This window comes from Tursiops truncatus, chromosome 13 (genome assembly GCF_011762595.2).
Source record: "Tursiops truncatus isolate mTurTru1 chromosome 13, mTurTru1.mat.Y, whole genome shotgun sequence".
NCBI classification, from domain to species: Eukaryota; Metazoa; Chordata; class Mammalia; order Artiodactyla; family Delphinidae; genus Tursiops; species Tursiops truncatus.
The window spans coordinates 49168252-49190430 of record NC_047046.1 but is presented as its reverse complement, the minus strand read 5'-3'; the positions used below and the strand labels follow the sequence as shown (position 1 = coordinate 49190430).

The following is a 22179-nucleotide window of genomic DNA, read 5'->3' as shown; positions in this document are numbered from 1 at the left end:
TGACCTAAACAGACACCTCACCAAAAAAGATATACAGATGTCAAACAGGCATATGGAAAATGTCTACATCATATGTCATTAGGGAAATGCAAATTAAAACAATGAGATATCACTACACACCTATTAGAATGGCCAAAGTCCAGAATACTGACAACACTAAATGCTGGTGAGATGTGGAGCAACAGGAACTCTCATTCATTGCTGGTAGGAATTCAGAATGGTATAGCCACTTTGAAAGACAATTTGGTGGTTTCTTACAAAACTAAACATACTCTTACCACATATTCTAGTAATTGCACTCTTTGTTATTTATCCCCCAAAAGCTGAAAACTTATTTCCACACAAAAACCTGCACATAGATGTTTAGAGCAGTTTTATTTACAATTACCAAAACTTGGAAGCAACCAAAATGTCCTTCAGTAGGTGAACAGATAAACTGTGGTACATCCAGACAATGGAATATTATTCAGTGCTAAAAAAATGAGCTATCAAGCCATGAAAAGACCCATGTCTTTTAAGGAAGGAAAGTTAAATTAAGGAAACTTAAATGCATATTATAAAGTGAAAGAAACCAATATGAAAAGGCTATATACTGTATAATTCTAACCACCTGACATACTGGAAAAGGCAAAACTATAGCAACAGTAAAAAGATCAGTTGTTTCCACAATGAGATGGGGGAGGGGTTTGTGTGTGTGGGGAGAAGAGATAACTAGGCAGAGCACAGAGGATTTTTAGAGCAGTGAAAATACTCTATATGATATTATAACAATGGATATATATATATATATATATATATATGTATATATATATATATATATATATATATATATATATAAAATGTACATCACCAAGAGTGAACCCTAAGGTAAACTATGAACTTTGGGTGATTATTATATGTCAATGTAGGTTCATCTTTGGTAAAAAATTTTGTACCATTCTGGTGACTGGTGTTGATAATGAGGGAGGTCATGCAGGTGTGGGGACAGAGAGTATATGGGAAATCTCTGTACTGCCCCCCTCAATTTTGTTGCAAATCTAAAACTGCACTAAAAAAAGGTCTTAAAAAATTAGTGCATAGCCAGGACATGGAAGCAACCTAAGTGTCCATCAACAGATGAATGGATAAAGAAGATGTGGCACATATATACAATGGAATATTACTCATTCACAAAAGGAAACGAAATTGAGTTATTTGTAGTGAGGTGGATGGACCTAGAGTCTGTCATACGGAGTGAAGTAAGTCAGAAAGAGAAAAACAAATACCGTATGCTAACACATATATATGGAATCTAAGGGAAAAAAAAAAAAGGTCATGAAGAACCTAGGTGTAAGATGGGAATAAAGACACAGACCTACTAGAGAATGGACTCGAGGATATGGGGAGGGGGAAGGGTAAGCTGTGACGAAGTGAGAGTGTGGCATGGACATATATACACTACCAAACATAAAATAGATAGCTAGTGGGAAGCAGCCGCATAGCACAGGGAGATCAGCTTGGTGGTTTGTGACCACCTAGAGGGGTGGGATAGGGAGGGTGGGAGGGAGGGAGATGCAAGAGGGAAGAGATATGGGAACATATGTATAACTGATTCACTTTGTTATAAAGCAGAAACTAACACACCATTGTAAAGCAATTATACTCCAATAAAGATGTTAAAAAAAAAAAAGAGAAGAGAGCTGGGCATTAAGACTTGGTAGACTCCAATAAATGCTGAGGAGGAGAAATCAACAATGGAGGCTCTGAACGAATGGTCTATGAGGTAGAAGGAAAATCAAAGAGATATGATGCCCTTAAAGCCAAGTGAAGAAATATTTCAAGAAAGAGGAAATGATCAACTGTGTCAAACACTGCTGGCGGTTAATAAGATGAAACTGAAAAATTATCATTGGACCTGGAAACATGAAGATTGATTACTTTGCCAAAGTTATAAAGCCTGAATGGAGTGAATATAAGGGGGAATATGAGGATAGGAAATAAAATAGAGATAATAGACAACTCTTTTGAGGAGTTCTGCAGTAAGGTGGAATTGAAAAATAAAGAAGCTTTTGCAAGGGGGAAAAAAATTAGTGCTGTTCTCTTTCTTATTGATTTATGAGATTTCATTATATATTACAGATACTCACCTTTTCTCTTTCATGTATGTTGCAAATATTGATTCTAGTTTGCTATTTGACTTTTAGTTTTGCTTATAGCATTTTCCAGAAGTAATGTTTCATATAACCATTCCTTTATGGTTTCTGCCTTTGAAGGCATACTGCTCTATCTCAAGTTCTATATTTTCTTCTACTTCTTTGATGGATCCACATTTTATATTGGAATTACTAATCCATCTGCTATTATTTTTTTCATGTGAGGGTAGGTAGAGGCAAATGGTTTTTCTAAGTATAATTTTTCCCCAAACAAACCCAAATTAGTAAGTTTCAGACATGAAATATCATTGTTATTTAAAACAAATAATTAAAAATTTAAAAGATAATTAAGATATTTATATGGTGTCAAGAGCGAACATTTTATAATGTAAGTGCCAAGTAGAGGGGAATAATAATATCACTCTAAAATATATCAAGCTAATATTATCATGAAAGTGAAACCAGTTGATTGTACCATTTTATATATTAAAAATGTAACAAATTGTTCATTCCTAGCAATGCACTTACTCTTTTCCTATCAGATACTGGCCCACACATTGTACAATTATTGGTGAGTTTAATCTTTACTGATGGAAGCCTCTATTGCTTATTGAACAAAGTCAACATCATTTATAATGAACTCTGAGAAGACCATAACAAGCACTTATTGTTAGTGATTTGTAAATGCTATTAATGGAATTAATGAAAGTTGGGAGGAAATATCTGAAAATCATACCACCTATTAGAAATTTTCCATTTCTTTCTTAAAAACATTGGCCTTTGACTACATACAGAGCTTACAGCTTTCTAATGAAGTCTGTCTTTCTCTCTGAATTAACCATTATTGCCATTATAATCACCATCATGATCATGATCGTGATACAATTACTCTTTTTTTCATTTGAAGTATTTAAGAATATTTTAAAAGAGTCCAATTTTTTCATACAAAAAACCACATGGTTGTCAATAATAAAATCCACTTTAATGAAGTCATAGGTTTAAAAATAGCAACACCTAAAAGTAGAATATCTAGCTGATATTGAGTCATCATTCATTGGCCTGATCTTCATCTATTTCAGAAACATTGCCTTGGGGTGGAAAAATTATCATTAGTTTTGTTGAAGAGCCTATAATAGTCAATATGATTCTTCTTTATCATGACTCTTGAACAACTATCTCCTTAACAGAGGTAAATGTTTGCAGATAATTAGCTATTTGTCTGCGAGGCTAGGGAACTCTAGAAATTAGAGCTAAAATGTTAAGAAATACTCCCATTCAAAATTAACAATAAAGCATGATTTAAATAAGAGCTGACAAAAATGATTCAATCAAAACATCTTTGCAAAATTTCTAATTTAAAGCAAGACCATCAAAAGTCATTTTGCTTCTTAAGACTATAAAGTATTCCATACAGCCGTTATGGAAAACAGTGTGGAGGTTTCTATAAAAACTCAAAATAGAGCTACTGTATAATCCAGCAATCCCTCTTCTGAGTATATATCCAAAGGAAATTAAATCAGTACCGGAAGAGATATCTGTGCTCCCATGTTCATTGTAGCATTAATTGCGATAACCAAGATATGGAAACAATCTAAGTGTCTGTCAGCAGATGAATAGATAAAGAAATTGTGGCATATACTTACACTAGAATACTATTCAGCCTTAAAAAAGAGTAAGATCCTGCCATTTACAACAAAACAGATGAACCTGGAAGACACTATACTAATGAAATAAGGCAGACACAGAAAGAAAACTATTGTATGATCTCACTTATATGTGGAATCCAAACAAGGTCAATACATAGAAGCAGAGGTTAGAATGATGGCTACCAGGGGATATGGGGTGAGGGAAACAGAGATGTTGGTCAAAGGGTATGAAGTGGCACTTATACAGGATGAACTAGTCTAGAGATCTAATGTACAGCCTGGTGATTAGAGTTAATAATTCCGTATATTGTATAACACAAATTTGTTAATAGATTTCAGGTGCTCTCATCACACACACAAAATGGTAACTATTTGAGCAGAAGATATGTTAATTAGCTTGACTGTAGTTATCATTTCACTACATACATGTATATCAAATCATGTTGTATACCTTAAATACATACAATTCTTATTAAAAAATAAAATTTAAAAGGAGCTTCCATCTTATGGACCTCTCAGTTATGATAACCTTAAAAATAGACATGTGCCTAGTGTCAAGTGTATAAAAATCACAAAATGGGTATATATTGATTTTTATACACTTCTAGCTCTAATGCCTAAGCTAGCTGATATCTTAGCCCAAAACAGGAAGGACTGAAACATATTCAGCTATAGGAATTTGTTTTCATTTCAATTAATAGAAAGGAACTATTCATGCCTTACCACATACTTGAAACATGGAAAAGTGGAATGCTAGTATTCTTTGCTAACTTCACCTCATCCACACTATACTTTCTCTCTTTTTTTGTATATAGAGGTTTAACCCATTCCAATACTGAGAGAAAGAAGAAAGCTTGGTTAAGAGATCATTCACACTTTTAGCTTTACCTTTTGTCTATTTTTCTTTGCTGTGTCTTCTCTCTGTGTCTCTCTGTGCCTTTCTCTCTCTCTCCCTCTTTCAACCTCAGGTACTGACAATACCTTGTGAGAATTTCACAATTTAAAATCTTTTACCAGGTACCATCTTTCACCAATTCTTGGTAATTTCCTATTTTTAAGTGATAACAACTTAGGCTTGTGAAAATATTTTGGAGGACATGCTCATAGCTTGTTCTGTATTCAAAGCAACAAAGGGAAAAAAGAAAGAATGAATTTGGATACAAGTATGAACATTTTACAAATGTTATAAATGTGCTATTATAATGCTTTTGATATTTGTTACCATGAAAATACTTCCCCTTATTTGAAATCATGGCAAAAAATTGTTTTGAATAATTATGACTCCTTGCTCAAATTTAGAAGATGGCCTGAATGTATGAAAACTAGAGAGACTAAGAAAATAGCAATGAAAATCACAGAGCATAAATGAATTTTAAAAAATCTAAGTGTCCCTTTTTGAAGAAAGAGTGGTATAGGACTAAACCTGGGATAATTTATTGGCTTTTATCCTAATAGGTGCCAATTAGTGGCAAATAAATTGCTTTTAGCTAAGAAAGTATTTTTCAAAAGTACTTTTCAAAGCCTCTCCTATAAGAAAACACTCCAGTGAATACTGGGCAGTGAATACCCTTGAATAATGGTGGGTTCTGCTAGTGTTTAGTTAGGTTTTGTCTCTGAAGCTGCCAAGACAACTTTGTTCAAGGAGGAGAAAAGTTGCCTGGGTTAGCCCTTAACTAAAAAATGAAACTAAATCCTAATGGCTTATGAGAAAGCTAAACATCAAACATCAGGAACAAGAAATCAAAACAAGTTATTCATAAATTTTCTTCTTCTTTAACTTGCTCCGCACATACCAAAGCCTCCCCTTTTGAAGCAAGCTGCTGGGGTGATACGTAAACAACGCAATGAGGAGTCGCCTGTGCTCTGGGAACTGATGCTTCACGGAGCCACACTGAATTGTTTACATTCGGCTCTAACCAGCCTCTAAGCAAAAGAGTTCATTTTCTACTACCCCGTATTGTATTTACTTCTATTTTCATATCCCCTAAGACACATACGACCACAGTGTCTGAAAGAATGGAATATTAATGGAAATAAAATAAATTGTAAAAATTACAGATAAAACCGAACTCTTTGTGTTGGATAAGGTTGGTAGTAATAGAAAGAAAGAGGAATGGAAGCCCAGATAGAATAAATACACTGAATAACATGCTGGAGAACTTGGTCCTACGGCTTCATTTAATATGAGACAAGCAGCTTTGGATCCATGCCACTAATAAGGTGTCCTCTAAGAAAAGTGGACCGTTTTCAAAGAAGAAAACAAGGAAACACTTTTCTCAGGTTTACATTGATCCAAAGATGCGAATTATTGCATTCTTATGACTTCCTTTCCAGTTTTCTTTCTTTGACTTGCATGCACACCCTCACCCATAATACCATAGAACTATACAATTTCACAATGTTTCAGACTTTCAAATTAAAAACAGATGAAATCGGAGGTGGGGGAGTTGGGGTATGGAGACAGGAGAAATTTGTCCTGTGCCCATGTGGGGGGCGGGTGACAGTGAAATTCCACCCGGCAAGTTATGCCACTGCAACAGAAGAAGTAAGAGGAGGTCAGTTTCATAGATTCAACTGAACCTTACCTGGTTTTGTAGTTAAATGCAGCAACATGCCCCTAATTCTTCCTCTAAAGTACTACATATGCTGAAAACTAGAGTATTTGACCTTACACATTTCCACAGAAGAAACTCCAAAGTAACCTTTAACTTCAATAAAACGCTGTGTTCATTCTTCCCCTTGTGCTCAACACACAGCAATCTAATACACCTCATCATGTGGTCCGTTACCATGGTAGCAATGAATCCAGCTGCTGAAATACAAAAGACTGACAAAAAGTTGCTTTTTTCCCCTCCACCCACCCTGACAAAGTCAGGTTTTTTTTTTTCCTGCATGACAAGTCTAATTTGAATGTTTCAGTTGCTGACTCAACTTCATGAACAAGGAAAAAAGAAAAAGAAAAATGAATAACAGAGATGTAAGAATAAACGGGCTCCCAGGACATTTAAACCAACTAGTGAAATACCTATATGCACTTTTAAGTTGCCACTAATCCCTTGAAATACTGATCATTATCTACTACTTCTGCTGACCAAATATTTTGAAGTGACACTTACTAACTCATTGGAAATGCAGCATTAATCTCACTGCATCTTTAAAAATATTTTTAAAAATACATGAAATGACTCAATAAACACAGACACTGAAAAACACTACATCATTTTATGAAGGGCTAGTCTCAAAGTATTTTTCTAGGGCAAACTTCTAATCACAGCTCAGAGGTGGGAGGTAAAATTCTTCATTTTCTTTTTATCGAAACCCTGTGTTTAACTGCTACTTAAACAGATTAGATTTCAGTTGTATTTAAAATGCTCGTAGATTTGAATCTTGGAGCCTAATCCATCTACTAGAATCAACCAAACTATATCTGGGGGCTCTATATTAAAAATAGAGATTTAGGTGTTGGGATAATATCAACTCTGAACAATCCTGGGATCCCCAAACCAATGGCTACATAATTAAGATTTAAGGAATCACCTCCATTTTCTTCCCAATACTTTAGGAAGGCTGATGGGAGGAGTCCTGGATGACTGGGGCTTCACCTTATTTCAGCCGCTGTTCTTCCCTCCCACCATAGGGCTCTGTCCTCCAGCCAGCGACTGCTTTGTCCCTCAGGCCTTGCACTGCCACCCTGCTTCCACAATCTTGCTTACTTCCTAAATTTAGCTCGTATTTCATAATAATGTGTTTATATACCTAACTTCTCTCTTTAGATATGGACTCTCCTAGGAAGGGAGATGTCTTACTCATCTTTCTACACCAAGTAATCAGCAACAGTTTTGGCCCAATGGAGTGCTCAGGGGCTATTTATTATTTTCTTTTTTTTTTTTTTTTAATTATAGTTGATTTACAATGTTGTGTTAGTTTCTGGTGTACAGCAAGGTGATTCAGTTTTTAATATGCATAAATAATAAATATATTTATTCTTTTTCATATTCTTTTCCATTATGGCTGATTGCAGGATACTGAATATAGTTCCCTGGGCTATACAGTAGGAGTTTGTTGTTTATCTATGTTTATCTATTTTAAATATAATAGTTTGTAGTTTCTAATTCCAAACTCCTAATTTATCCCTCTCCCACACCCTTTCCCCTTTGGAACCATAAGTTTGTTTTCTGTGTCTGTGAGTCTGTTTCTGTTTTGTCAATAAGTTCATTTGTGTCATATTTTAGATTCCACATATAAGTGATATCATATGGTATTTGTTTTTCTTTTTCTGACTTATTTCACTTAGTATGATAATCTCTAGGTCCATCCATGTTGCTGCAAATGGCATTATTTCATTCATTTTTTATAGCTGAGTAATGTTCCATTGTATATATACCACACCTTCTTTATCCATTCATCTGTCTATGGACATTTATTTTGTTCCCATGTTTTGGCTATTGTAAATAGTGCTGCTATGAACATTGGAGCTCGTATCTTTTTGAAGTAGAATATTTTCTACTTCAAGATACTTTTTGTATCTTTTTGAAGTAGATTTTTCTTCAGATATATGCCCAGGATGGGATTGCTGGATCATATGGTAGCTATATTTTTAGTTTTTTAAGGAACCTCCATCCTGTTCTCCATAGTGGCTGCACCAATTTATATTCCCACCAACAGTGCAGGAGGGTTCCCTTTTCTCCACATCCTCTCCAGCACTTATTATTTGTAGACTTTTTGATGATGGCCATTCTGACTGTTGTGAGGTGGTACCTCATTGTAGTTTTGATTTTCATTTCTCTAATAATTAGCAATGTTGAGCAGCTTTACATATGCCTATTAGCCACCTGTATCTGTATGTCTTATTTGGAGAAATGTCTATTTAGGTTTTCTGCCCATTTTTTGATTGGCTTTCGTTGTTGTTGTTGTTATTGACCTGTATGAGCTGTTTGCATATTTTGGAAATCAATCCCTTGTCGGTGGCATTGTTTGCAAATATTTTCTCCAAGTCCGTAGGTTGTCTTTTCATTTTGCTCAGTTGCTATTTCTTAAATGGATACAGCAGGAAATGAATGTTTTATCTTAGTGCCATGGAGGAAACCTCAGCTCCTCCAGAACTGTGTTCAAAGCTTTCCCTCTTGTGGTTAAACCCTTAAGAGGTCTGCACAGGTTTTTCCTTAATATTCTATACCACAAAAGGACTTGGACAGTAGGAGCTCAGAGTTCTTAAGAAGATCAATCGTGGACTTACCCAGATGTGGGTGTTAAACACAGCTCCCGCCCGCCCGTGCTAGTTTGGGATCTTGGAGAGATTATTTAACCTCTCTAAACCTAGATTACTCTTCTGTAAACTTCCTACTTTAAAGAGTTATGAAAAAATATTAAATAAGATAGTTCAAGGGAAGTACCAAGCAGTGAGCTTGGAAACAAACTAAATGCTCAATAAATCATTGCTTGTACTATTTGGTAAAAATGTTTATGATTTTTTAACAAGAGGGACAATGAGAAAGTGCATTGACACCTGACTTTCTCTTGCTGATACAACTGTCATTTTCAATCAGATACACATTATCGATCATTTGCTTCATAGTATAAGTTTGGGTAAGGACACAGCATGAATACAGCGGCCATTTCAGGCAAATATCTAGGGTTGCTTGCTCCCACCTCCAAACCAGCTAGGGGGGGATAACCAGTCAAAAGGTTGTTATTGTAAAGCAATTATACTCCAATAAAGATGTTAAAAAAAAAAAAAGGTTATACATACTCTCAGTGCAAAACGGACTGTGGGAAGAATGTTAAACTTGGTAGTCAATTAAAATTTTCTTTTAAATATGAAAGAAAAACACATTAAGGAAAGCAGTTCATTTTGTTACCTGGATTCTCAAGAAATGGTCTATATGTTATTTATTAGTGTTTTTTTTCAAATTAAAATGGGGTATAAAGAACTTTTATCATAAAGAGCTTCGGATTAGAAACTACATACATAGATTGCATTTTAAACAATTTATCAGTGTTGGATTGACAGTAGCCTTCAAAAGATCACCCTTACAGCAGTAATTAACACAATATTGTAAATCAACTATACTTCAATTAAAAAAAAAATCACCTTCATCTGTAACAAGGGCTGTAAACTGCCCACCAATACAGGCTTTTAGCTGTTTTTCTCCACAGTCATCTAACTCAGGAAATTACCTGACACCAAAGCCAACTGCATTGGAAAATTAGCATCAAAATCCCTTTGAAGACATAGTGCAAAGAAGCAGCCAGGGGTTAAGAAAGACCCGTGGGAGAGAAAAAACTTTCATTGCAGGAAGTTGTCAGAAAGAATAAAATGAATGTTGCACACAGCAAGATTTCTCTAACATTATTAAAAAAAAAAAAAAGCCCTACAATGAATCCGAAGAGATTATTAAAATAGCTTTGGCACTGCTACAAATCTGAAAAATCCTTAAGTGTTGTGATTCATGACGACACAATTCTATAAAGCACATAAGTGAGGCAGAAAAAGAGGCAAGAAGCACCTACATTGGAAAATCAGCACCCCCTAATCCTCTTCAGGACAGCTGATGAAGGAAAGGCTAATAGGACCACAATTTGAATAATTCATAACTATTCTCATGTGTGGCTGGCTGAACAGAAACTCACTGCTTGCATTCACTTCTTTGGGAGTCTCTACCGTGTGCCTTTTTTTCTCCTACCGATTGGTTATGTATTTGATTCTTCTTCATTTTGTAAATTTAAGAGCATATCGTTTATGTAGTTAATGTAGACTGCTACTAGAGCATTTAATATGATTAGCAAACATCCTTTGTCAGGGGCTAAAGCGACTGGTTTGATTGTCTCTCTTAAGATGTCAGTATATTTGGTTTCACAAAGTTTTAAATCCTCTTTTGCAAATGTTAAGATTAACTTCTCGCTCAGTGTGAACAAAATTTGTAATATAACCTGTGCTGGTGTGACCCACTTAATTTCATATGAAGAATTTAATCACCTAGGGAGAAACAGTTTTTGTGACATCATGCTTCAGAATACTGTCCACCAGGAAGTTGATTTGCCAAGCCCTGGACCCAGAGACATGGGAGGGAGCTTACAAGGTTACTTGCTTCACTGCTCTCTCTTCAGACGGGAGGGCACCTAATTTCCCACAAACTCAAGGTAACAACATAGGCTCAGAGGTCACGAGCTTGAATTAAACAGCATGGCTACAAAAAACTGCCTGCTAATGTCAATGAAATTAAAACAAGACAAAACAATTTGAACCCCTACAAAGGTAATTTTCTTCAGGTCATATTTTTAAACTGTTATTTATTTTATAATACCACAAAGTGCTTTATTGTTAGGGCACTGGTTTAAATCAAATAAGAAAACTTGTTAACAGCAACAAAAAAAGATTGTGATCTACTGAACAGTTCTTGCAAGAACAGAGTTTCCTGGGCTGCTTTGAGCAGCTGACCTAAAAAATATTAATCGGATTAGTATCTATTCTATTCATGAAAATTTCTTATGAAAGAACAAGGCTATTGAAAGCCATTTCAATTTAGATAGCTCAATATCAAAATATTCTATTTTACCCTTAAGATGTTTTCAAAACATGCACTCCTTTTTTGAATTGTAATAATGTTGCTATAAATAATGATTTCTTTGTGTTTTTCTACTGTTGACACATCACAAAAATTACCTGTTTTTAAATAGCACTGTGAAATTGATGGCTACATATTCTACAGGTAACTTATTTGTAAACCTGGGATCATTTTGCCCTACTCACTTATGGAAATGTATGCCCAAATTTCTGTTTGTTTGTTTTTCATCTCTCTAACATTCATAATTATATAGTTATATTCTGGATTTTTCCTTAGCGAAAAACATCCTTGGTTTTTAAACTTAATAGTAAAAACCCATACTTGTCCATTTTCTCACTAAAAGGTAGTATTACAGGTCCTATGTAGAGAAGTTGAAAAATGTGATTTATGAAACAACCTTAAAACACATATAATTCAACTATCTGAGGTAACAAATACTGACATTTTGCTGTATTGTACTTCTTTAATTTATATGTTAAAAATCTTGGATAATTTTGAAAATTGCTTTCTTTTGCTTAATGAAAGACATGTAAAATAAGCACACTATGTATTATATATTCTTTGAAAATATTTTTTAATAGTTGTATAAAATCCTACTATTTGGATGTATCAGAATTTATTTAGCCATCCCTTATTGTTAAATATATTTTTAGTCTTTTCCAGGTTTCCTATTATAAGCAATATACCTTTGCATATAAACTTTCAGTTGTATCTTGGGTTACTTCCTTAGAATAGATTACTGTGGGGGAGGGGAGACTATTGGGTTTAAGTTAGCAAGTCTAAGCATAGAATTTTAGAATTGAAAGGATCCATACATATAATTAAGTATAATACTTCCTTTTACAGAAGAGAAAACTGAGGCTCAATAAGGTGCAAGGGCTGGTTCAAAGTCCTACCATGAATTCTTCTGGTGCTAGAAAAGAAACTGGGGTTCTCTGTAAGTCCACTTTGTTTTCTGTAATTTCACCAAGCTGACCCAAATGGCACTTCATCTCTGGGGTGCTCCCTCCCAGGTATTAACTGTGAAACTCCATGAATGTGCTCTGAGCCCAAGGCAGGAATGGGAGTTATTTGGAGGTGGGTGACGCTGGTTTTGTTGTCAGGGCCAAGTCACATGGCAGTATCCCTAAAGCCACCTTCTACCGAGAGCAAAACAGAGGGGATACTGAGAAGAAGCAAACAGTCTCCCAGACCAAAATCTGTCCTGAGGAGAAAAAATTGGAAAAGGATTCCAAGAGAGTTGTGAGGACTCATAAAGTCTGTGAATTCAAATTGATATAAAATTCGGCAGTGCTCTTTGATGGGGATTGAGTTCTTTCACGGTCTTGTGTTCTGTTTGGAGAGCAGAAGAGCTGTGTGATTGTGTGAGTGGCAGATTGTCAGGAGGCTCACGGGGGAAGGGGAATAAATATGTGTCTGGTCACCCTCCTTGACAATCCTATATGCTGTAAGTTCAGGTGTGCTTGCACGGCCATGATGAGCTCTCCACTTGACAGGATATTTTATTTCCTGGCTAGAGGAAAAAGGGAAGGACATTTCTGAAAATCAAGGCTACTTGTGAAGTCAAGGAAACAGGCAGACTCCTGAGACCTCACTCTTAAAAGAATTCATTTTCTTATTCTGAATACACTGTACACAGAGATTATAGTTTCTCTATCTCTTCCATGTGACTTATTCTAAAATTAGATGATTTATTTGAATTTAATAAATATTCAGTGTCTTCTAAGAGCACATAGTGTGCTAGATGTAGGCAAAGAAATATAAATGGCCTACAACCTAGAAGGGCAGATAAGAATATGGATAAGGAAAATATAGCTGTTGATATATGAGAAAAAATATAATTAACAGACTTGAGAGTACACAGGTAATTTAATTAGGTCAGTTTAAACAGAACATTTAGGGGTAAAAATCACCCATTCAGGGTGCCATAAGCTTGGACAGCATTCATTGTTGGGATATTGGGTGTGTTTTCCCAGATTCTTCTATTTTGTGCCTGGGACTTGGAATACATCAGCCCACAGACATTCTAAAGCTCTATGGAAGGATGCCAGATGTACTTGAAGAGCATATTCATGAAGGAGATTAGATGTAGGAGTGATAGAAGCTACTGAGTTTCTCCCTTCCCTTGTAATGTGCCCCTGGAAAAGGACAAGTAATTAAGTGATAGGTGGCAAGGTGCAGGGAGAGGGCAGACAGGAACTGTCTCTCAAGTAGCATGTGTGTCTGTATATCATAGGTAATGAGATGGAGAGACCAGGAAGCAAATGCAATGTCCTGTATCTTGTGGGCACTGAGGAAAAGTTAATTATTGATAACAACCATGATAAAAATAAAGGGGATGAGAAAATGAAGCAAGTTGGGGGGAAAAATTATGGCAAGACTATAGTGAGTAAATTATTTTAGAAAAACACAGACACAGTTGGAAAGGGAGACAAGGTGATTTGGGGGGAAAGATAAAAAGAGAAGCAAATGTGATTCAAGAGAACACATAGCGAAGTTACTTAGGAAGTAAGAGAAAAAGAATATGAGAGAAAGACCACTATAGAGAAAATTAAATAAACTGAGATGAGTAACAAATTAATTTGAAATTTCATGCTATAAAAGTACTTGAGGATAGCCTCATCCACCAGAAGGCAGACAGCAGAAGCAAGAAAAACTACAATCCTGCAGCCTGTGGAAGGAAAACCACATTCACAGAAAGATAGACAAAATGAAAAGGCAGAGGACTTTCTACCAGATGAAGGAGCAAGGTAAAACCCAAGAAAAACAACTAAATGAAGTGGACACAGGCAACCTTCCAGAAAAATAATTCAGAATAATGAAAGTGAAGATGATCCAGGACTTTGGAAAAAGAATGGAGGCAAATTTCAAGAAGACACAAGAAATGTTCAACAAAGACCTAGAAGAATTAAAGAAAAAAAACCTAGAAGAATTAAAGAACAAACAAACAGACATGGACAATGCAATAACTGAAATGAAAAATACACTAGAAGGAATCAATAGCAGAATAACTGAGGCAGAAGAACGGATAAGTGACCTAGAAGACAGAATGGTGGCATTCACTGCTGCAGAACAGAATAAAGAAAAAAGAATGAAAAGAAATGAAGATGGCCTAAGAGACCTCTGGGACAACATTAAATGCAACAACATTCGCATTATAGGGATCCCAGAAGAAGAGAGAAAGAAAGGACCCGAGAAAATATTTGAAGAGATTATAGTCGAAAACTTCACTAAGATGGGAAAAGAAATAGCCACCCAAGTCCAGGAAGCGCAGAGAGTCCCAGGCAGGATAAACCCAAGGAGAAACACACTGAGACACATAGTAATCAAACTGACAAAAATTAAAGACAAAGAAAAATTATTGAAAGCAACAAGGGAAAATTAACAAATAACATACAAGAGAACTCCCAGAAGGTAAACAGCTGATTTCTCAGCAGAAACTCTACAAGCCAGAAGGGAGTGGCATGATATATTTAAAGTGATGAAAGGGAAGAACCTACAACCAGGATTACTCTAACCGGCAAGCATCTCATTCATATTCGACGGAGAAATCAAAACCTTTACAGACAAGCAAAAGCTGAGAGAATTCAGCACCAGCAAACCAGCTCTACAACAAATGCTAAAGGAACTTCTCTAAGTGGGAAACACAACAGAAGAAAAGGACCTACAAAAACAAACCATAACAATTAAGAAAATGGTAATAGGAATATACATATTGGTAATTACCTTAAGTGTGAATGGATTAAATGCTCCAACCAAAAGACACATATTGGCTGAATGGATACAAAAGATACAAAAGCAAGACACACATATATGCTGTCTACAAGAGACCCACTTCAGACCTAGGGACACATACAGACTGAAAGTGAGGGGATGGAAAAAGATATTCTATGCAAGTGGAAATCAAAAGAAAACTGGAGTAGCATTACTCATATCAGATAAAATATACTTTAAAATAAAGAATGTTACAAGAGACAAGGAAGGACACTACATAATGATCAAGGGATCAGGCCAAGAAGAAGATATAACAATTATAAATATATATGCCCCCAACATAGGAGCACCTCAATACATAAGGCAACGGCTAACAGCTATAAAAGAGGAAATCGACAGTAACACAATAATAGTGGGGTACTTTAACACCTCACTTATACCAATGGACAGATCATCCAAACAGAAAAGTAATAAGGAAACACAAGCTTTAAATGACACAATAGACTAGATAGACTTAATTGATATTTATAGGACATTCCATCCCAAAACAGCAGATTACACTTTCTTCTCAAGTCCACATGGAACATTCTCCAGGATAGATCATATCTTGGGTCACATATCAAGCCTCAATAAACTGAAGAAAATTGAAATCATATCAAGCATCTTTTCCGACCACAACGCTATGAGATAAGAAATCAATTACAGGGAAAAAAACGCAAAAAACACAAACACATGGAGGCTAAACAATACGTCAATAAATAACCAAGAGATCACTGAAGAACTCAAAGAGGAAATCAAACCATATGTAGAGACAAATGACAATGAAAACATGGCAATTCAAAACCTATGGGATGCAGCAAAAGCAGTTCTAAGAGGGAAGTTTATAGCAATACAAGTCTACCTCAAGAAACAAGAAAAATCTTAAATAAACAATCTAAACTTGCACCTAAAGGAACTAGAGGAAGAACAAACAAAACCCAAAGTTAGCATAAGGAAAGAAATCATAAAGATCAGAGCAGAAATAAACGACAGAAACCAAGAGAATGATAGCAAAGATCAATAAAACTAAAAGCTGGCTCCTTGAGAAGATAAACAAAATTGATAAACCTTTAGCCAGACTCATCAAGAAAAAGAAGAAAAGGACTCATATCAATAAAATTAGAAATGAAAAGGGAGAAGCTACAACGGACACTGCAGAAATACAGTGCAGCCTAAGAGAGTACTACAAGCAACTCTATGCCAATAAAATGGACAACCTGGAAGAAATGGACAAATTCTTACAAAGGTATAACCTTTCAAGACTGAAACATGAAGAAATAGAAAATATGAAGAGACCTATCACAAGTGATGAAATTGAAACTGTGATTAAAAATCTTCCAACAAACAAAACTCCAGGACCAGATGGCTTCACAGGTGTTTCTATCAAACATTTAGAGAAGAGCTAACACCCATCCTTCTCCAACTCTTCCAAAAAATTTCAGAGGAAGGAACACTCCCAAACACATTCTATGAGGTCACCATCACCCTGATACCAAAACCAGACAAAGATACTACAAAAAAAGAAAATTATAGACCAATATCACTCATGAATATAGATGCAAAAATCCTGAACAAAATACTAGCAAACAGAATCCAACAACACATTAAAAGGATCATACACCATCATCAAGTGGGATTTATCCCAGGGATGCAAGGATTCTTCAATATATGCAAATCAATCAATGTGATATACCATATTAACAAATTAAAGAATAAAAACCATATGATCATCTTAGTAGATGCAGAAAAAGTTTTGACAAAATTCAACACCCATTTATGATAAAAACTCTCCAGAAAGTGGGCATAGAGGGAACGTACCTCAACATAATAAAAGCCATATATGACAAACCCACAGCAAACATTATTCTCAATGGTGAAAAACTGAAAGCATTTCCTCTAAGATCAGGAATGAGACAAGGATGTCCACTCTCGCCACAATTATTCAACATAGTTTTGGAAGTCTAGCCACAGCAATCAGAGAAGAAAAATAAATAAAAGGAATCCAAATCAGAAAAGAAGAAGTAAAACTGTCACTGTTTGCAGATGACATGATACTATACATAGAAAATCCTAAAGATGCCACCAGAAAACTACTAGAGGTAATCAATGAATTTGGTAAAGTTGCAGGATACAAAATTAATGCACAGAAATCTCTTGCACTGCTATATACTAACAACAAAAGATCAGAAAGAGAAATTAAGGAAACAAGTCCATTCACCATTGCAACAAAAAGAATAAAATACCTAGGAATAAACCTACCTAAGGAGCTAAAAGACCTGTACCCAGAAAACTATAAGACACTGATGAAAGAAATCAAAGATGACACAAACAGATGGAGACATATACCATGTTCTTGGATTGGAAGAATCAGTATTGTGAAAATGACTATACTACCCAAAGTAATCTACAGATTCAATGCAATCCCTATCAAATTACCAGTGGCATTTTTTACAGAACATGAAAAAAAATCTTAAAATTTGTATGGAGACACACAAGCCCCCAAATAGCCAAAGCAGTCTTAAGTGAAAAAAACAGAGCTGGAGTAATCAGTCTCCCTGACTTCAGACTATACTACAAAGCTACAGTAATCAAGACAATATGGTACTGGCACCAAAACAGAAATATAGATCAATGGAACAGGATAGAAAGCTCAGAGATAAACCCACGCACCTATAGTCAACTAATCTATGACAAAGGAAGCGAGGATATACAATGGAGAAAAGACAGTCTCTTCGATAAGTGGTGCTGGGAAAACTGGACAGCTACATGTAAAAGAATGAAATTAGAATACTCCCTAACACCATACACAAAAATAAAGTCAATATGGATTAGAGACCTAAATGTAAGACCAGACACTATAAAACTCTTAGAGCAAAATATAAGAACACTCTTTGACATAAATCACAGCAAGATCCTTTTTGACCCACCTCCTAGAGTAATGGAAATAAAAACAAAAATAAACAAACGGGACTAATGATACTTAAAAGCTTTTTCACAGCAAGGGAAACTATAAACAGGACGAAAAGACAACCCTCAAAATGGGAGCAAATATTTGCAAATGAATCAAGGGACAAAGGATTAATCTCCAAATTATATAAACAGCTCATGCAGCTCAATATTAAAAAAAAAAAACAACCCAATCAAAAAATGGGCAGAAGACCTAAATAGACATTGCTCCAAAGAAGACATACAGATGGGCAAGAAGTACATGAAAATCTTTTCAACACCACTAATTATTAGAGTAATGCAAATCAAAACTACAATGAGGTATCACCTCACACCAGTTAGAATGGGCATCCTCAGAAAATCTACAAACAACAAATGCTGGATAGGGTGTGGAGAAAAGGGAACCCTCTTGCACTGTTGGTGGGAATGTAAATTGATACAGCCACTATGGAGAACAGTATGGAGTTTCCTTAAAGAACTAAAAATAGAATTACCATATGATCCAGCAATCCCACTACTGGGCATATACCCAGAGAAAACCATAATTCAAAAGGACACATGCAGCCCAATGTTCATTGCAGCACTGTTTACAATAGCCAGGTCATGGAAGCAACCTAAATGCCCATCGACACATGAACGGATAAAGAAGATGTGGTACATATATATAATGGAATATTACTCAGCCATGAAAAGGAATGAAACTGGGTCATTCGTAGAGACGTGGATGCATCTAGAGACTGTCATACAGGGTGAAGTAAGTCAGAAAGAGAAAAACAAATATCGTATATTAACGCATATATGTGGAACCTAGAAAAATGGTACAAATGTACTGGTTTGCAGGGCAGAAATAATGACACAGATGTAGAGAACAAACGTATGGACACCAAGAGGGGGAAGCGGCAGGGGGTGGGGCTGGTCGTGGGGTGAATTGGGAGATTGGGATTGACATGTATACACTGATGTGTATATAATGGATGACTAATAAGAACCTGCTGTTTAAAAAAATAAATAAAATAAGATTCAAAAAAAAAAAGTACTTGAATGAACTCCATGATTGGAATGAATGAAAAAGGTTCATCTGGTTGTTAAACACATTTTATATAAATTGACCCATAATATAAATATATTGGGCACTTTGGACCCTTCTGGGTGACTGTGGTTGCAAATACCTCATCGACAGGGGCCATCTGCCTGACATTTCAGAGGTTTTCATATATGATACCCAGGGATTCACTGGAGCCCATCTGGGAGGGATTATCCACAGCTCATACTTCACACTGGTCAGTTCTTCATCAGGACACTGCATTCCCTTTAGAGCCTCACAGTGACACGTGAAATGGAAAAACTGGAGAAACCATTCATTACACAATGGTGAACAATGCACAGGAAGCGAGGTGGCATAAAAGTCCATGAGGGAGGCACTTAAGCATTTGAAAGCATATCTGCATGTAAATAATTGTGAGCAGGTGTTCTCCCTTTTTTACAGAAGCCACTACAGTCTGCTTTTGGTCCTTCAGGAAGGACCTCCTGACATAATATCAAAATTATGGCTTACAAGTAATACGAAGCAGAAAGGCACTAGCACTAGCATTCTACATTGTTCATCAGAGATGAATGTGTTTGGAGAATATTAGCCACTCACATTCGTTACACATGTAAAGACCCTTGACATCCCAGTGAAGACACAATTACGTGTTTATATTCTCCTATAAACACACATCAAGCAGAGAGAAACCCTAAGTTACATGTTAGCTCCTGTGGTTTGGATTGCCTACCCATACTGTCATACTTGTAGCAATAATATCCAAAGAATTAAACACAAACACATTCGTTTTATCTATTTCAGGCTTTATGACATCTTTGGTAAACACTGTAGACGAATTAGAAAAATAAAAGTAAGCAAAAACATTTCCCACCAACCACAGTTAACATTTTTGTATTTACCTATTCGTATCTCTCTATATACAAATTGATCTTTTTAAAAATTTAATTTATTGACATATAGTTGATTTACAATGTTGTGTTAATTTCTGCTGTACAGCAAAGTAATTCAGTTATACAATATACAGCTTGATTTTAAAATGGATTTTTCTTTTTAAACTATATAGCTATATTCCACATACAGACTTCATGACTATCTTTGAGATTGCTTTTTTTCTGGGCCTATTGGATATATATAGCCTAGCCTGGAAGACAATGGCAAAGGTAAAGAAACTAGGTTGCTCATAAATGCTGTGTTCATTATGGGTGGTATAACTAGAAAATGATGAGTTATTAACTGGAATGGGGAAGGGTCTTGGAACTAGATCCAGGGAGAAATGAGTGTTGGAGTTCTGGACTTGGGGATCAAGGTCTAGGTCAAAGGGAACTCCTAGCTGAAGGCAAACCAGGTTCTAAAACATGGTGACCCAGGAGGAAGGTGGCAAGATGGGACCCCTTTTGAAGGATGTGACCATAGTCTAAGGAATAACAGTGCTGATGATTCATTCTAATATCAGGCTTATCATCAGGACTTTAGGAAAGCTTTGAGAATGGTTCTCAGCTTCACAGTGAGTGATTAAGTCCCACAGTGATTAAGTCCGTGTCCATGCTTGGAATCAGGTAAGAGGAAAGAACGTCCTCTCTGTGGTGATCCCGTGCTATCTCAGACCTCTCTGAGCAAGTAACATTTGAGACAAAGCCTGTGAAGAATGAGAAGGAGGCATTTCATACATAGGTGAGGTCCCCAAGGTAGAGAGAGCCTGACATGTTCCAGGAATACCGGAAGACCAGCATGGCTGGAGCTCTCAAGGAAGGGGCGGACGGTCAGTGCATGAAAAGGTTGGCAGGGACCAGGGCTTTGTGGGCCACATCAGCTGTTCTGTAATTTATTCTCAGCGCAGTGGGAAGCTTTGGGAGGACTCCAAACATAAGAGTCACGTAATATAATTTTATTTTTAAAAGAACACCCTGACTAGGATGTGGAGAAGGGATAGGAGAGGGGCAAGAGTGGATGAAGTGAAACCAGTCTGGGCAGCGACTGATGATTCTGGACTAAAACGCTGACAATGGGGACACTGAGACATGGACACATTTGAAATATGTACATTCTGGAGGCAGAACTGATGGGAGTCATTCATAGACTGAATGTGGGAGGATGAGTGAGAATAGAGTGTAAAGGAAAACTCCCCACATTCTGAAATAAAAGGAGGTGTCATTGACTAAGATGCAGGAGCAAGTGGACGCAATACAGAGTGGGGCAATGTAAGTGTGAGGGGAAGTGTTGAATGCAAGGTGCCTCTGAGACAGTGAAGCAGTGGTGTCACATACGCTGTGTCTATATGCACCTGGAACCCTGAAGATAGAGCTTGGATGGAGATATACAGGTGGGAGTTGTAGGCACAAAGCAATTTTTTTTAAAGCCCTGGTTAAAGGAGACCATACCTGGAGAAGCAGGCTAAGATTCCTCCCCCAGACAGAAGGGTGGGTCAGGGAGGTAGAGGGGAAGCCTTGTGACTATGTTTCAATGGAGTTTAACACAGGGGTTTTCCAGGAAGGAAGGGGTGATCTTTGAGTTGAAAGCTTCTGAGAGGTTAAGATGAGAATGGAAAAAGCATTCAATAGCTTTGGAATATGAAGATAATAATGATCTTAATAAGAACATTTTTGGGGGAAGGTGAGGATGAGGAAGTGAAGTCAGCCTCTCTAAATTTTTGGGGGGAGAAAGTTGGATTTGTTGGGGAGCAGAAGTAGGGTAGCAACTGAAACAAATAAAATCAAGAGAATATTTCAAATATAGGAGATTGTAGAAGATATTTACAGGCTGAGGAAAGTGGTCCACTAAAGGCAGAGACTGATGATGTGGGAGAGAAAATGACTGATTTAATGTACTCATTCCTAAAGAAGGTAAAAGGGGATGAAGTTCAGAGGACATGTGGAGAGAAACGGCCGCATGATGTGAGGGAAGAAGGAACTGAAGGTGCAGATGGAGGTATGTTTGTAAGTTTGGGAAGAGAAAGAGGAAGTTCCTGTCTCATGGCTTCTACCTTCTTGCTTCTAAGAAGCAAGGTTGCCAGCTCAGAAGACTGGAAAAAGGGTTTGATCCAAGTGGAGATAAAAGAGTTGGTCCTTGAGAGTAGGAGAGTGAGCTGTCTGTAG

The 22179-nt window shown here is 36.4% G+C and overlaps 1 protein-coding gene across 7 annotated transcripts in view; it reads right to left on the bottom strand.

Annotated features, from left to right (window-relative positions):
• The window catches only part of DTNA (dystrobrevin alpha), a 279329-nt gene that overhangs the window by 164369 nt on the left and 92781 nt on the right, over window positions 1–22179 (bottom strand). The gene's annotated exons all lie outside the window — the stretch shown is intronic.